Below are 16458 nucleotides of genomic sequence, written 5' to 3' on the forward strand. Positions count from 1 at the left end.
GGAGCCGGTTGAAAATAGGAATCATTAGATTTTTCCAGTTCTCCCACATCAGCGCAGGGACTCAAGCCTATGGGACATCCTCTGAATTCCAACATGCATTAGCAGGGACCTAGATCACAAATGAAGCAACCAGGACGTAGAGTGGTATCCACAGGGGATGGTCAAATCACAAACAGTGGCAGAACCCACTTGGTCCAAATAGCTCTGATCCAGTATACTTTTGTGAAAGCAGTTTTAATGTGTTCCCTTTCTGCTTTTAAGTACTTAAATCTACTTCATTTCTTTTTCTTTAGATTTTGTTTTATTTTAAAGATTTATTTTTATTGTAAAGTCACATATATATCATATATTTCATATATGTATATTAGGAGAGACAGACAGAAATAACTTCCTTCTGCTCTTTTACTGCTCAGGTGACCACAACAGCCCAAACTGTGCCTATCTGAAGTCGTGAGCCTGGAGCACTTCTGAGTCTCCCACACAGGTCCAGGATCCTAAGGTTTTGGGCCCTCCTCAACTGCTTTCTCAGGCCACAAGCAGGGAAGTGGATGGGAAGTGCTGCTGCCGAGATTAGACCCTGTACGTATATGGGTTCCTGGTGCCTTCAAGGCGAGGACTTTAGCCACTAGGCCACTGCACAGGGCCGTAGATTTTATTTTTATTGCAGATAAGATATACAAAGAGGCAGGAAGACAAAGAAGAATGTCTCCCATCCATTGATTCTCTCCCCAAGTTGCCACAGCAGCATGAGCAGCACTGATCCATGATCCAGAATCCGGAGCTTGTTCTGAGTCTCCCACACAGGTTCAAAGTTGTAAGTCTTTGGGCTGTCCTGGACTGTTTTCCCAAGCCACAGCAGGGAGCTGGATGAGAAGCGGGGCTGACAGGATTAGAACCAGTGCCTATATGGTATCTTGGCACTTGCAATGCGAGGACTTTAGCCGCTAGTCTACCATGCAGGGCCCTAATTTTTCTTGATCTAGCTAAAGGTTTATTAATTTTGTCTTTAAAAAATTCAGTGTTTCCAATGTTTTCAGTATTGCCTAATGTAGTTTATTCATTTCTTCACCAGTCATTATTTTGAATTTCCTTTAACTACTCCTAGGTTGTTTTTTGTTTTGTTTTGCTTTCTTGTTTTCTAAATTTTTCTGGGACTTTGAGATCAGTACTTAAGTTGCTCATTTGACTTTTTGTTGTTGCTGTTTTTACTTTAATAGTTAGGCATCTAAAGTCAAACCCTTTGGTTTCTATATTGCTCTGATGGTGGGTTCTTTCTCATTGGCAATAAGAAGTATAGTGGAAAATAACAGTGTACTATTATTGCCATTAAAATACACTATAGAATGTCAGTCTTGAATCACAGTAATTCATTTCTTGTGTTTTTAATGATTGAAAGTTTAAGAGCAAGGTGGTATTAGATTTGGTTTCTGCTGAGGTCACTCCCTTGCCGACTCACAGCCTCCAACTTCCTGTACTCTTAGGTGGTGTTTTCTGTGTCCTTTTTCATCCTTTTCTAAAGGAACCTAAGGCATTTTGAAACATTCTCAGTTAACATAGTTTCTGGTAATTACCTTGTTTAGAAAGCATATTTGAAGAAAATTCAAGATTTGATCAAGGCAGAGAGACTTAGTGTTATTTCACCCTAGAACTGATTCCTCCCTGAACTGCACTCCAGGCAATTGCAACTGAGAACACAGCCCTCCACCTCCTGCTGACTGCTAGCAGCTGACAGCTCTGCTTTTTCTGTGCTCAGTTCCCTGTTGCCAGAACCATGCTCTGCTGAATGGTGCTGAGAGGTATGAACCCAAGGCCTGCAAGGGTGATGAAGCTCTTCATTGATCCCAAGGACACCTAGATCCCATCTTCACCATATGCAGTGTCCACTGTGGGTGAATCTCTATAGAAGCAGCGCATTTGCAGTGACTTTGGATTGGAAGTATTAAAGGTAATAGGGAGAAGTCCAGAGAGGACTGGCTTTCTTTTCTTTTCTTTTCCTTTTCTTTTCTTTTCTTTTCTTTTCTTTTCTTTTCTTTTCTTTTCTTTTCTTTTCTTTTCTTTTCTTTTTTGAAAGAAACATTCTTTTAAAATCTGGTGGTTCCCTTCCTAACTGTCCTCATTAGCTGAAGGTGGCTGGTGCTAATTTAGAGCCTGAAGCTTATCCTAGCCCTCCAACACATGCACAGGTGCTCAAGGACTTGGACCATCCTTACTTCTTTCCTAGACATTAGCAGGGAGCTGGACTGTGAGTGGAATGTCCCAAGCTGAAACAGCAACCATATGAGATGACAGCATTGATGGTGTATGCCTAGCTACAGGATGCTGGTGCCATCTTGTTGTGTGTTTTTGTTTTAGAGGCCAGGACAGAGATCATGGAAAGAGAGTACTCTCAGGAGCTGGATCCCTACCCAAATTCTTCTACCATATATTAGGTTAAGTTAAAACTGAGAGCTAATGAGGCATGTATGGCAGCACAGCAAGTTTATCAAGTGATATGGATACGCATGTTATCCTTCAAGATTGCTAGCTCAGGATTTGGCTACTTCTAATTAGCAACTTCCTGGATAGACAGCAAAAATATCCCACCAAACTAGGTTTTTAACTATCCCTGTGGGAGCATGGATAGAATTCCTCGTTTCTAGCTTTGGATTGATTCATATGTATACCTGACTTTCCAAATACTAATAATGATAATAATAATCTGTAACAAAAAAGAGTTCCTCCTTTTTAATTTTGGCTTGTCTCAGCTTGGCTGTTGCAAGTGTGGTTAGCTCTGTTGCACTTCAAATAAACAAATATTTGCTACTAGCTGGGAACTATGTGTTAAATCACATTATTCAACATAACTAAAGTGTCTACTTGAACTTCACATTTCAGTGTTGCCCCGGGGTGGACTTGTGCAGGCAGCTGTAATGGAATCAGGCATGGTGCTTGCATCCGAACCAGGCACTCTGGGTTGTGTTGCTCCCAAACAGAAACTTTACCACTGTGATCAACTCCAACAGTTTTTACAAAGTAAAAATAGCTAAAAATTGATGGTGGTGCCTCAGCTGTATGTTGGCAGTGAAAAACTGGGCAAATGGAGACTCTATGAAGGACTATGTCAGCCAGTGGATTCTACAGCAATTTCTTCATGCTTGGAGTGGTGAGATTGGCAGCAATTCAGAATTGTTGAACTATCAAAACTACTTGAGCAGGACCCTAGGAGCATGTCACACATCAGGGAACTGGGATGGGTGGGAGACTGGTTGGGGCTTCTACCTTAAAATCTGCCTTTTATCTCAGATACATGAAGGAAACATTGTGGAAATAATAGTCTTGCCAACTTTTCTGTAGCCCTTGAACCTGTTTACCCTAATTAACTATGTAAAGATTTTCAAAAATATAATTTAAAAATGAGAAAAAAGAAAAGCTATGCAGAAAAAAAAATTGATGGTGGTGATGTTCATAATTGAAAAACAATTAGGGCCTGGCGCCGTGGCCTAGTGGCTAAAGTCCTCGCCTTGAACGACTCTGGGATCCCATATGGGTGCCGGTTCTAATCCCAACAGCTTCACTTCCCATCCAGCTCCCTGCTTGTGGCCTGGGAAAGCAGTTGAGGATGGCCCAATGCATTGGGACCCTGCACCCATGTGGGAGACCCGGAAGAGGATCCTGGTTCCCGGTTTTGGATCGGTGCAGCACCGGCCCATTGCGGCTCACTTGGGGAGTGACTCATTGGACGGAAGATCTTCCTCTCTGTTTCTCCTCCTCTCTGTATATCTGACTTTGTAATAAAATAAAGAATTCTTAAAAAAAAAAAAAAAAGAAAAACAATGAGTTTAAATTGTAAATTTTGTGGTGAGTTCTTAGGTAATTTTTAACATTGTAAATGGATGAGATAAATCATTTCAAAATTTTCAGGTGCAGTTTACTAGGTCAAATTCCAAACTGCATTAAACGCGATTTTCCTTCGAATATAAATGTAACCATAAGGGATGGTCACACATCATTGACATGGTTGTTTCAGGTCCAGAGTTTTTGGGGAATGGAAACATTAATGTGCTTGTCTTTGAATAATGGGCTATAAAATGAATAAATTCTGGTTAAAAAAAACTAAGATCAGGGTCTGGCATGCTGGCCTAGAGACTAAAGTCCTCATGTTGAACACGCCAGAATCCCATATGCACCAGTACTAACCCTGGCAGCCCCACTTCCCATCCAGCTCCCTGCTTCTGGCCTGGGAAAGTAGTTGAGGATGGCCCCAACCCTTGTGAGCCTGCACTTGTGTGGGAGACCTGGAAGAATTTCTTGGCTTCTGGATTCATATCAGCGTATAGCAAGCATTGCAGTTACTTGGGGAGTGAATTTTTGGTTGGAAGATATTAAAATATATATGATCAGACACCTAAGGTACGTGAGAACATTTTTAGTATTAAAAATGGGTAGAGATAAAAAGACTAACCTTTGGTGTTTGCACTGTGTTGTAGTGTATTAGATTACTTCTGGTCATATGGCATAGAATATTGCAGTGCCAGGGCATAAAAGAAATACCAGAGCCATTGGAATTGCATCAGAAAACTAAAAATAAAATAGAGGGGGGAAAAGGAAATAGAATGCCCAAATATGTATTAAAGCATCAGTTGTGGAAGTTACTTTCTCAAGTTCTCTTAATTGAATTTGAAATGTAATTCTTTATTACTCACCAAGATATACCCACAAATGTACTAAAAATATGTCTAGATACAGTATGTTTCTTTACAATCATTTTCATAAATACTATGTATGTTTGAAAGGTAAATGGTAGAGAGAAGAGAGATGTTCCATCAGTGTGCTCATTCACTCCCAAGATGTCAGGGCCCTGTCATGCTTAGTCCAGCACAGGACTCCATCTAGGTTTGCCAGGGTGTTCATGGAATGCACCCACTCTGTTCCAGCCACAATAGCAGGATACTGCATTGGAAGTGTTACATAGCCAGTAGGCCTAAATAAGGCATTTGGTTATCAGATATGCTCTATCCCAAACAGCAGCGCAGCTTCCGGTATCAGGACATTCACTCATTTGAGTCTGATGATTATCTCTTGCTGTTGCCATGATGTAACTGTTTAATGAGGTACAGTAAAAACACTTTTCAAATTATGTTGCTATCATATTTATGGGTGTCCTACAGTTTAAGGCAAATAAAATGGCACAGTCAAGTGTTGTTGAGGGTTAAGGAACTGGTAAGTGTCATTGAAGACGTAGGAACTTTCATTTGGAACAATTACTAGAAAACTTTATAGATTAAATATTATATTCAATTTTCATATATAGTTATTGACAGAATCACTTTGAATGTAGAAATATTGAAGTACTTAATACCATCCAGTTATTTTTCTGAAACATACATTTTAGTGATTATGGTTTTTCTGTGGTATTTTGTAATGTGACCAATAGTTGTTGAAAAAGTAAGTTAGTGCTTTGCAGTAACAATATGATTTTTTAAATTTGTTAAAACTTTTCATTGGAAAGTCAGATTTACAGTAGCTGAGACAGAAAGATCTTCCATCTGCTGTCTAATTTACCAGGTCACCACAGTGGCCGGAGCTGAGCCAAAATGGAAGCCATGAGTCAGGAGCTTCTTGAGAGTCTCCCATATGTGCGCAGTCTCAAAATGAATTGGGCTGTCCTTGATCGCTTTCACAGGACACAAGCAGGGTGCTTGATTGGAAATATAGCAGCCAGAATATAAACAACTATCCATATGGGAGCCCTTTATGTGCAAGGTGAGGAATTTAGTCACTAGGCTACAGTGCCAGTCCCAGTAACATTTTAAAATAAATAGTAATTGTTTCCATTGACCTAATGTTTACTTGAGTTTAATCACTGCCAATTATTGAAATTATTGCTACTGAATCAAGGATGCCTTCTTGCCACTTGTAAGGCACTATTCTTGCCCAGGAAAGCTGAAGCCTTTTATTTTGCAGCCACTGTGCCTGCCTCCAAGTTGACGTTGCTTAGCACAGTAGGAACCACTGAAGAGGCTAGGAACAATCAAGACCAATGCATAACTCCCTGTCTCCACCTTCTCTTGCAGGTACAGCCCTGCAGCCTGCTACATGCTTCCCAGGCTGGAGAACACCAACACACCTTCAGTAAGTTGTTTGTTTACTTCTCAGCTTGCTTTACATTGTATTTGGGGAGCATGATGAGAATTTTTAAGTTAAAATTAAAAAAAAGTGAAATAACGAAGGTAAAATTTTGATAACTATACATTGAAACTGTCAAGGCTGATTGAAACTTCCTCTCCAGGACTTCTGTTTTATATATATTTGTACATTTTTAAACATTTATTTTTTTAAAGAGATGTATTTATTTTTACTGCAAAGTTAGATATACAGAGATTAAGAGAGACAGAGAGGAAGATCTTCCATCCAATGATTCACTCCCCAAGTGACTGAAATGGCCCGTGCTTGAAGCCAGGAGCCCAAATACTCTTATGGGTCTCCAATGCAGGTACAGGGTCCCAAGGCTTTGGGCCATCCTCAACTGCTTTCCCAGGCTACAAGCAGGGAGCTGGCTGGGAAGTGGAGCTACCGGGATCTGAATTGGTGCCCATATGGAATCCTAGCATGTTCAATGTGAGGACATAAGCTGCTAGATGACTGTGATTTTACCCTGTCTGAGATATATTGGCAATAAGTTGACAACGGTATTAAAATGAGTAAAACCGTGTAAGGATGTGTCAGTATGGTGGGGTGAATGCATGTAATTACAATGCACCACATTCTTGTCCTGGCTACTCCACCCTTTCAATCCAGCCTCCTACTAATGCATCTGAGAAGCATCTGGTGGTGGCATAAGTACTTGCATATGTCCCACCCACATGTGAGATGCAAGAGGGAGACCTGGAGTCAGTCTGACACAGCCACAGCTAGGAAACACATTCAGAAAAATATTGCACAAAACATCTGTTTTTCTGTCATTCATCCTGTTAAGTGAATAGTGACATTGTAAAAGCAGTGTAAGTATCTTTCCATCTAGGGTCAAGGTTAGTTTTCCAGCAGTGGCATTTACATTATACAAAATGCCAAATAACGTTATTGGATATCAGGTATGGGATGAGAAGAAGGTTCAGTGGGAAAAACAACCTGACTTTTGATTACCAGATTTGTTTGTTTAAATAATTCATGTGGCATGTTCTGGAATAACATGTTACACTGCTGCATGCAATGCCAGCATTCCATGTAAGGACCAATTAAGTCCCTGATGTTTACTTTCTGATTTACTTCCCTGCTAATGTGCTTGGGAGATAGCAGAAAATGTGTCAGTTCCTTGGACACCTGCACCCCTGTGGAGGATCAGAATGGAGTTCAGGCTCCTATTTTTGGCCTGGACCTTGCTGCCTCTTGTGGCCGCATGGGGAGTAAACAAGTGGAGGGAAGGTCTTTCTGTCTGGCTGGCTTTGATTGTTGCTTTGTAATTTTCACATTTAAGTAAGTACATTGCTTTTTTTATGGAATTAAAAAAAACACTATATACTCTGTAGATTGGGGACTGATTAATTTCTTTTTAAAATTATTTTCATTTTTGGTGATTTTTACATTGTTGTTTAGGGTGGTTGGTCAAGGCTACAGGAAGTCAGGTGAGATCACCATTTCCACATTGTCTTTCTTTTTTTTTTTTTTCTGCCTGTATCTGGGGGAAGGAAGGAAATAAAGGGAGAAGCCACACCCAGCCTCCCAACCATTCCATGATCCCTGATGTGGGGCATGCTGTCAGGGTCGTGCTCATGAATTTTTGATAGTTCAACAGTTTGGAATTACTGCCAGTCTTGCCATTTGAGGCACAATGAATTTTGTCCTGAATCCACTGGTTGATATAGTTCAACTTAGAGTCTCCGTTTGCCCACGTATTCACCTGCAGCACTTGTCTCGGGTAGTGGATCGGTTTGTTCTGTTGTTTGTGCTCTGTTATGGTACCAAGTGTGTCCTCTGCATGCTCCAATGTATTGCCATATCCTCCATGTGCACCTGAATATGCTGTTCACTGCTCTATCGAAGCCACTGAGGAGGCCTGGCTCTAACAAATACACTTCATGGTCAGTCCATGGAACCTGCAGTTCTCTTCATGGTTGGAGTTCTGAATCCAGTGATTCAGTTGGGGGATCCCCAAAGAAACTTGATCTGATGTAATCCCAGACCTGCTTCTTGTGTGTGCATGCCACTAGAGGGTCCAGCACATTCCATCACCCCAATCAGCTTATGAACATGTTCGTTGTTGATACTGCTGGATCAGATCTGTTTCCAGTCCTCTCTTCTATACATACCAACGAGTGTTGCAGTCTATCAGAGAGGTACTCACTGTTTCCCTCATGGGCTCTCTCCCACTCCTGGATCTTGCATTCTTCAGGAGTTTCTGCAGTTTAGCTTGAGGAATTTGCCTCACCACTTCTGCCAGAGACATCATTTGCTAAGTGATACTGTGGCAAAGCCCATCCAACCAAACTCTCACCCACTCTGGCTTGTGCATTAACCAGTAGGTAAAGTCTGCCCACCTTGCATTTTCCCTGTTCCGTTAAACAGGCAGGCCACAGATGTTATAGCCCTGCCCAGACTGGTCTTCCCAAATACCAGCTCTCACTTTCATCAGTGGGAGTAGTGGCTCAGTAGGGTTTCTCCCTGCAGCCCCCTGCAGGGTCTCTCACTGGTGATGGTTATGTGCTGGGTCTCTCCCATAGGTCTCTCACTGGTGATGGTTATGTGCTGTGGCCCAGTCTGGCATATCCCAACTCACCTCGGCATTTGCCATTGAGTGTTACAGCCTGGCTGATGGAGGTTGCTCCCAGTTCAAACTCACATATGTGGGAGATATGCCTAGCTAGTCCAACCAGCAGAAAGTCCCACCCCTAATGTGAATTGTGTGGTGTTGTGGCCCAGATCAGCATGATCCACATACCATTCTGGCTCTCAGATTTGCCAGTGCATGATATGAACTGGCTTAGCCTGGTTTGGCCCAGACCGGAGCCAAAGGTATGAACTTGGGTACCATAACCTGGCCTGTTCTAGGCTGCTCCCTGTTGTGATTCTTGCACTCACCTGCAGGGACTGTGACCCAACAGAAAAATCGCACAAGGTCCTCCATGAGAGCTTATCCCAATGCCAGATCAGTGGGTTCATGGCACAGCCCTACTTTGTTCATCTCCTGTCCTAGCAGGAACAGTGGCCTTTCCTGATTGGCCTTCAACCCATTCTGTTTTTTTCTGTTGGGTATTTCAGCCCAGCCCAAGAAATCCACATTCAGATCCAGCTCATACATAGATGAGCAGGGAGAGATGTAGTCTGTTCCATCCTACATTAAGCCTTGTTCTCACGAGCACCAGTGGGTGCTGAAGTCTAACTCCTTCAGGCATACATTAGACATAGTCCACATTTGTGCCAAAAGAGACTGCAGCCATGTCGTGACCAGATAGCCCCTACTCTGGCCCTTACACTTACTGGTAGGAAGCACAACTCAGCCAGGGTATATACCCTTAGCTCCCCATCCAGTCCTGTTTCCAGCCATAGATTTGCTTGTGTCAGTGGTTTCTCTGACACAGTTTGGCATAGTCTCTCACGTGTCTTGGGCTTTGCTTTCAAATGCTGGAGCATGGGGGAGTAGCAAGATGGCAGATTAGGGTAAGGACATGTTTAAATGGATGGAAAAATATTTTATCAGGATGAAGCAGAGAGGACATATTTCAGGAAATAGGAAAGGACAGAACAACAGCAGAGGGGTACCTGGAGACTGACAGACACAGCAAAACAGCGGGAACAGCAGTGTGGTGTAGCAGTGACTGATACTCTAGCAGCATGGAGATCTGAACTCTGCCAGCAGCCAGAAATCCATCAGCAAGCAGGTGGGAAGGGACTTTCACTGTCTGCTAGGGAGGTGTACCCAGACAAAAACCTGTTCATCCTGCTGGTCTGTTTGATCTGACCAGGAGCAGAGACAGAGCAATATATGAAAGCAATATATGAAAAACCCAATGCCAGCATCATACTGAATGGAGAAAAACTAGAACCCTTCCCACTGAAATCTGGAACAAGACAAGGATGTCCGCTTTCTCCACTACTATTCAACATAGTCCTAGAGGTACTCGCTGAGGCCATAAGACAAGAAAAAGAAATCAAAGGAATCCAAATAGGAATCGAAGAAGTCAAGCTTTCACTACGCAGATGACATGATTCTCTACGTAGAAGAGCCAAGACACTCAATACAGAGACTGCTAGATCTTATACGAGAGTTTGGAAGGGTGGCAGGATACAAAATTAATGAACAAAAATCAACAGCCATAGTGTATGCAGATAGCCCAAAGATGGACGAAGACCTAGCCAGCAAGATACCGTTCAAAATAACTGAGAAAAGTATGAAGTATCTGGGAATAAACCTAACCAAAAATGTAGGAAACCTATTTGAAGAAAACTACAAACTGCTTACAAAAGAAATCGAACAAGACCTCGAAAGATGGAATAACATCCCATGCTCCTGGATAGGTAAAATCAATACCATTAAAATGTCTGTACTGCCAAAAGCAATATATACATTCAACGCAATCCCAATCAAATTGCCCAAAACATTCTTCACAGATCTGGAAACAATGATTCAAAGGTTCATCTGGAAACACAAAAAAGCACGAATAGCTAGAACCATTCTCAAGAACAGGAAGTTAGCAGGGGGAATCACAGTTCCAGACCTCTGGACATACTATAGGGCAATGGTTATCAAAACAGCCTGGTACTGGCAAAAAAATAGAGAAGAAGATCAATGGAGCAGAATAGAAACACCAGATGGGAACCCACACAGATACAGCCAAATAATCTTTGACAAAAAGACAAACGACAATCCAGACAAATGGGAACGTCTGTTCAATAAATGCTGTTGGGACAACTGGTTGATATCCTGCAGAAACAAAAAGATAGACCCACATCTCTCACCTTACACTAAGATCAAATGGATAAAAGATCTAAACCTACATCCAGAAACCTTCAAACTTTTGGAAGAAAATGTTGGAAATACTCTACAAGATCTAGGGGTAGGTCCTGAATTCCTAAAAATGACACCAAAAGCATTAGCAATCAAAACCAGAATAAACAAATGGCACCTCATCAAACTAAGAAGCTTCTGTACAGCGAAGGACACAATCAACAAATTAAAAAAGCAACTCAAAGAATGGGAGAAGATCTTCGTGCACGACATAGGTGACAGGGCTAATTTCCAGAATATACAAAGAACTACAAAACAACCAAAATGTCAAAACAAGCAACCCACTCAAGAAATGGGCACAGGAAATGGGCGAACACTTCACAAAAGAAAAAATCAAATGGCAAATAAACATATGAGAAAATGCTCAAGTTCCCTGGCAATAAGGGAAATCCAAATTAAAACATCAATGAGGTACCACCTAACCCCAGTAAGACTGACCCATATGAATAAAAGCACCAACAACACTTGTTGGAGAGGTTGTGGGGAAAAACAATGTGGCATTCTCTGGGTTCCACCCTGGGCAGATTTGGGAAGTTCTCAGGTCTGAAGGCCAGCAGATCAAGACCTGTAGTGGTGGTACATCAGGCGCCATTTTGCGCACTGTGGGAATAGCTTTGGGACTGCAGAGGACAACAGTGAACTGCATATGTGCTGAGCTCATGAGAACTGTCTGACTGAACTGTCAGTAGATTGCACTAGTACCGCAGGAAAATAATACCAGCTGTGGCATCATAAGGTTCAAAATTTGTTTGTGTGGCACCCAGAGCTAACACCAACAGGTTCTAGCAAGATCAGCGCCACCGACAACCTAGCTATAAATGACACCTGGTGTCACTCTAATCCTAGGTCCTGCTCCAACTGGAAGTGGGAGAAAGTTTGCAGAGACCACAGTGCAGCCTCAGCATGGTATCACAGGAGGTGGAGAGTGGTGATCCAGGAGCTGGGGCTGCAGAGACCACGGTGTAAATCTGACATAAGTACTCAGACCTGGAACTTGCTGGAGGTTGTGGCACAAGTAGCTGCAAGCAAAAAGTTGTGTACCAACTACAATAAGTAAAATTACATTGTAGACCTGTGGGTGACACAGCTTAGAAACCTGCCTTGAGGAGAAGATTCTGCTAACCAGAAGTACAATGACCAAGAGCAAAAGAAGAGACAAAGGCACAATGAATAGTATTGAAAACTCCCCTGCAAAGGAGCAAAACCCTATGCCAACCCCAGAGTTAACTGAGGAAGACATCCAGAAAATGGGGCACACAGAATCCATAAGACTCATTTTAAAGATTCTGATCAAAAATGAGAAGCTCATGCAAGAATTCAAAGAATTTAAGGAAGCAACAAAGCAAATCAAGGCTGGTATATCAGAAATTAAGAACACAGCAGAGCAAATTAAAAGTACGGTGGAGAGTCTCCAAAATAGAATGAAGCAAAACAAAAAATCCAAATGAAAGAAGAAAGAATCTCAGAATTGGAAGATATTTCCTGTCATCAGGGGGAAGCAAACAAAAAGCTGGAAGCAGAGCTGGATCAGGCCAAAAAAGTATTCAAGAATTGAAAGACACTATTAAGACGCCAAATATAAGAGTTATGGGAGTCCCACAAGGTGCAGAAAGAGAAGCCGAGTTTGCAAACGTATTTAATGAAATAGTAAAGGAAAATTTTCCTAATCTGGAGAAAGAATTGGGAAACAAGATCCAGGAGGGGCACAGAACTCCCAACAAGCTTGATCAAAAGAGATCTTCACCAAGACACATGATCATCAAGCTCTCTTCAATTGAACATAAGGAAAAGATCCTTGAATGTGCACGTGAAAAAATTCAATTGACATATAAAGGAATGCCAATTAAGCTCACAGGAGATCTCTCACAGAAAACTCTACAGGCAAGAAGAGAATGGAGTGACATATTCCAGATTCTAAAAGAAAAAATTGTCAGCCTAGGATAACATACCCAGCAAAGCTTTCTTTCATCTTTGAAAATGAAATAAAATTGTTCCACAGTAAAGAAAAGCTAAAAGAATTTGCTTCTTCCAAACCTGCCCTACAAATGATACTTCAAGATATTCTCTTGGCAGAGAAGAGGAATAGCACCTACCAAAACCAAAGGCAAATGGGAAGAACTTCCCAGTAAAATGACAACAGAAGACTAAACCAATGAACAACCCATTCCTAAAATGACAGGACCAAAGCACCATCCATGTGTGTTAAACTCTGAATGTAAATGGCTTAAACTCAATCAAATGTCATAGATTAGTAGACTGGATTAAAAAAAACAAAACTCATCTATTTGTTGTCTAGAAGAGACATTTCACCAAGAAAAATCAGCAGAAACTATATTGCATGGTTTTCGATGTTTTCTGTTGGTTTCATCTCTTCAAAACACTTTCTTCTGAATAAATTCTTCAATGACTTGCAGATCATACAGTGGTATCATTTTCTTCAAGAAGGTTCTTGATTTTCATTTCTTCAGCTACACATTAGTCATTTAATAGCATGTTATTTAACTTCATGGTGTTCTTAATTTCTTTTCTCTCCCGGACATTGGTTTTGTTTGTGTCTCTTCATTTAAGGGGATGTATAGTAGCTGTGTAATGGAGACTGTCATATCTAGTAACATGTCATTTAACTTCAGGGCATTGTAAATTTCTATTTTTCTTTCTATTGTTGATTTTGTATCATGACTTCAATTATGGGGATGTACAGTTGTTGTGTAATGGAGACTGTCATATCTTGTAACATATCATGTAGCTTCATGGCATTGTAAATTTCTATTTTTCTTTCTATTGTTGATTTTTTTAGTAATTACATTGTATTATGTGACACAGTCCCACATGCACTGGGATTTCCCTCACCATTCCCCAAACCCTCCCTCCCTCATGGTGGATTCCTACACCTGCTGCATTACCATATTTCAAAATCAGTTGAGATTCTTTCATTGCCAGCATATACGAAGCATAGAGTCCAGCATCTTATTGCCCAGACAAATTCAACGGTTTGTTGCAAAGACCATCTCTGGTCTGAAAGTAGAGCTGGGAGAGCATCATCCCTATCAATTAAAAACCCCAACATAACAGCAACATCAATTTACAACATCATGGAATTAATTGGCATACTATTGAGCAACCAACATGTTAAAAATAATCCAGGTTCTTTACCACATACTGAGACTCCTTCAACCAACACTTCAACTTTGGTTTATACATGACATGGTTCTATACACCGTAAAATGGCCATAGGCTGTCACTCAGCTGTTTCATGTCTATTTTCATGATAATATTACATTTTACATATGCTGCTTTTCATATTGACATCATGTCATCTTACATTAAGGCAAACATGTGGTATCTAACCTTTTGTGATGGGCACATTTCCCTTAGCATTATGGTTTCCAGTTGAGCCCATTTGGCCACAAAGAAGTGCATTTTGGTTTTTTTAATAGCTGAGTAGTATTCCATGGAGTAGATGAACCATAGCTTTCTTATCCAATCCTCTGTTGATGGGCATATTGGTTGCTTCCATGTTTTTGCAATTACTGATTGTGCTGCTATGAACATAGGGGTGCATGTTGGTTTCTCATGAAACAGTTGTTTTGGATATATTCCTAGGGGTGCTTTTGCTGGATCATATGGTATGTTGATTTTGAGTTGTTTGAATGTTCTCCATACTGATTTCCATAGAGGCTGTACCAACCTGCAGCCCCACCAGCAGTGGAGCAGGGTTCTTTTTTCCCTGCAACCTCACCAACAAGTATTGTTGGTGCTTTTCTTTCATGTAGGCCAATCTTACTGGTGTCAGGTGGTACCTCATTGATGTTTTAATTTGGATTTCCTGTTCATTTTGAATTGTTGATTTCCAGTTTCCATCCATGGTGTTCTCAGAGGGTACATGGTATGATTTCTATCTTTTTGAAGTTATATAGGTTTGCTTTGTGTCCTATTATGTGACCGATCCTGCAGAAGGTGCCATGCACTGCTGAAAAAATATATAAAAATGGATAAAAATTGTATAAATGTCTACCAAGTCCAGTTGTCCTATTGTTTGTGTGAGCTCTGTTGTTTCTCTGTTGGGTTTTTGTTTTGTTGATCTGTCTGTTGTTGTTAGTGGGGTGTTAAGATCACCCACAATTATTGTGTGTATATCTATCTCTCCCCTTAAGTTTGTAAGTAATTGCTTCACGTAGCTAGGCATGTTGGAATTTGGTGCATTTATGTTCATGATGGTAATTACTTCCTGATGGATCAATCCGCTTCACCAATATAAAATGTCCCTCCCTGTCCCTTTTGAGGTTTGTCAGAATGAAGTCTATCTCATCTGAAATTAGGACAGCTACCCCAGCCTTTTTTTCTCATCCATTGGCATGAAATATCTTTTTTCCGTCCCTTCACTTTTAGTTTCTTACAGTCTTTTATGGTTAGATGTGTCCCTCATAGGGAGCAGACAGTTGGGTCCTGTATGGTGATCCATTCCGTTAATCTATGCCTTTTGATTGGTGAGTTCAGGCCATATGTGTTAAGAGTTAAAATTGAGAGGATGCGATTTTGCCCTGTTATACGTATGTGTTTTTGTGGGTGTTGATATCTGTGTAATTGTCCCTCCTTGTGTGGACTTTAGTGGGGAGACCTTCCTGTTAGCCCTCTTTGGTAATGATTTGCCTCCTTTTTTTCTGGATTTATTGCATTTCTAAGGAGATTTTGTAGATTTGGTTTTGTGCTGGCATATTCTTCTAGTTTCTCTTTGCTATGGAAGTATCTGATTTCGTTCTCCAATACAAATGCGATCTTTGCTGGGTACATTATTCTTGGTTGACAATTGTTCTGATTCAGGATTTGGAAGATCTTTGTCAAATCTCTTCTTGCTTGTAAGGTCTCTTCAGAGAAGTCAGCAGTGATTCTGATTGGTTTTCTCCTGTATGTGATCTTTTCTCTGCTTCGTACTTGTCTCAGGATTCTTTCTTTGTCTTTGTTGGAGTGGAACTTGAGCACCATATGTCTGGGTGAAGATCTCTTTGGGTCGTACCTTCTGGGAGTCCTCTGACCATCCTGGATTTGAGCTGGGTTCATGTTCCAAGTGTTTTGGAAGTTTTCCTGTATAATTTCCTTGAGCACCATTTGCATTCCTGGCTCTGTTTCTGCTCCTTCAGGACGGCCAATAAACTTAATATTTGATTTTCTCAGGTTGTCTTTCATTTCTTGTATGATCTTATTGGCTTTATTCAGACTTGTCTTGAGCTGTTTAATGAGCTGGGTATCTTCATTTTGCGTGTCTTCCATTTCAGAGATCCTCACTTCTGCTGTATTTATTCTTTTCGTTAGGCTCTCAGTTTTGTGCTGTAAGTCAAGAATTTGCTTTTCATTTATTGTATTTCTGTGACTATTTGGTTCTTGAATTCCTTGAAGTCTTCCAAACTCTTCTCATTGTCTCTGACAGATTTTAATATTTTTTAAAATTCCTTGTCTGGTAGAACTTCCATGTCTTCATC

The 16458-nt window shown here is 41.0% G+C and overlaps 1 long non-coding RNA gene across 1 annotated transcript in view; it reads left to right on the top strand.

The window, feature by feature from the left end:
- Nucleotides 1–16458, top strand: part of LOC131481430 (uncharacterized) — a 41915-nt gene that overhangs the window by 10876 nt on the left and 14581 nt on the right. Inside the window, exon 2 of the long non-coding RNA XR_009246322.1 lies at nucleotides 6054–6111. This is a non-coding gene — a long non-coding RNA (uncharacterized LOC131481430). The remainder of the gene's footprint in view (nucleotides 1–6053; nucleotides 6112–16458) is intronic.

The sequence above is a fragment of the Ochotona princeps genome, chromosome 11, assembly GCF_030435755.1.
Source record: "Ochotona princeps isolate mOchPri1 chromosome 11, mOchPri1.hap1, whole genome shotgun sequence".
NCBI classification, from domain to species: Eukaryota; Metazoa; Chordata; class Mammalia; order Lagomorpha; family Ochotonidae; genus Ochotona; species Ochotona princeps.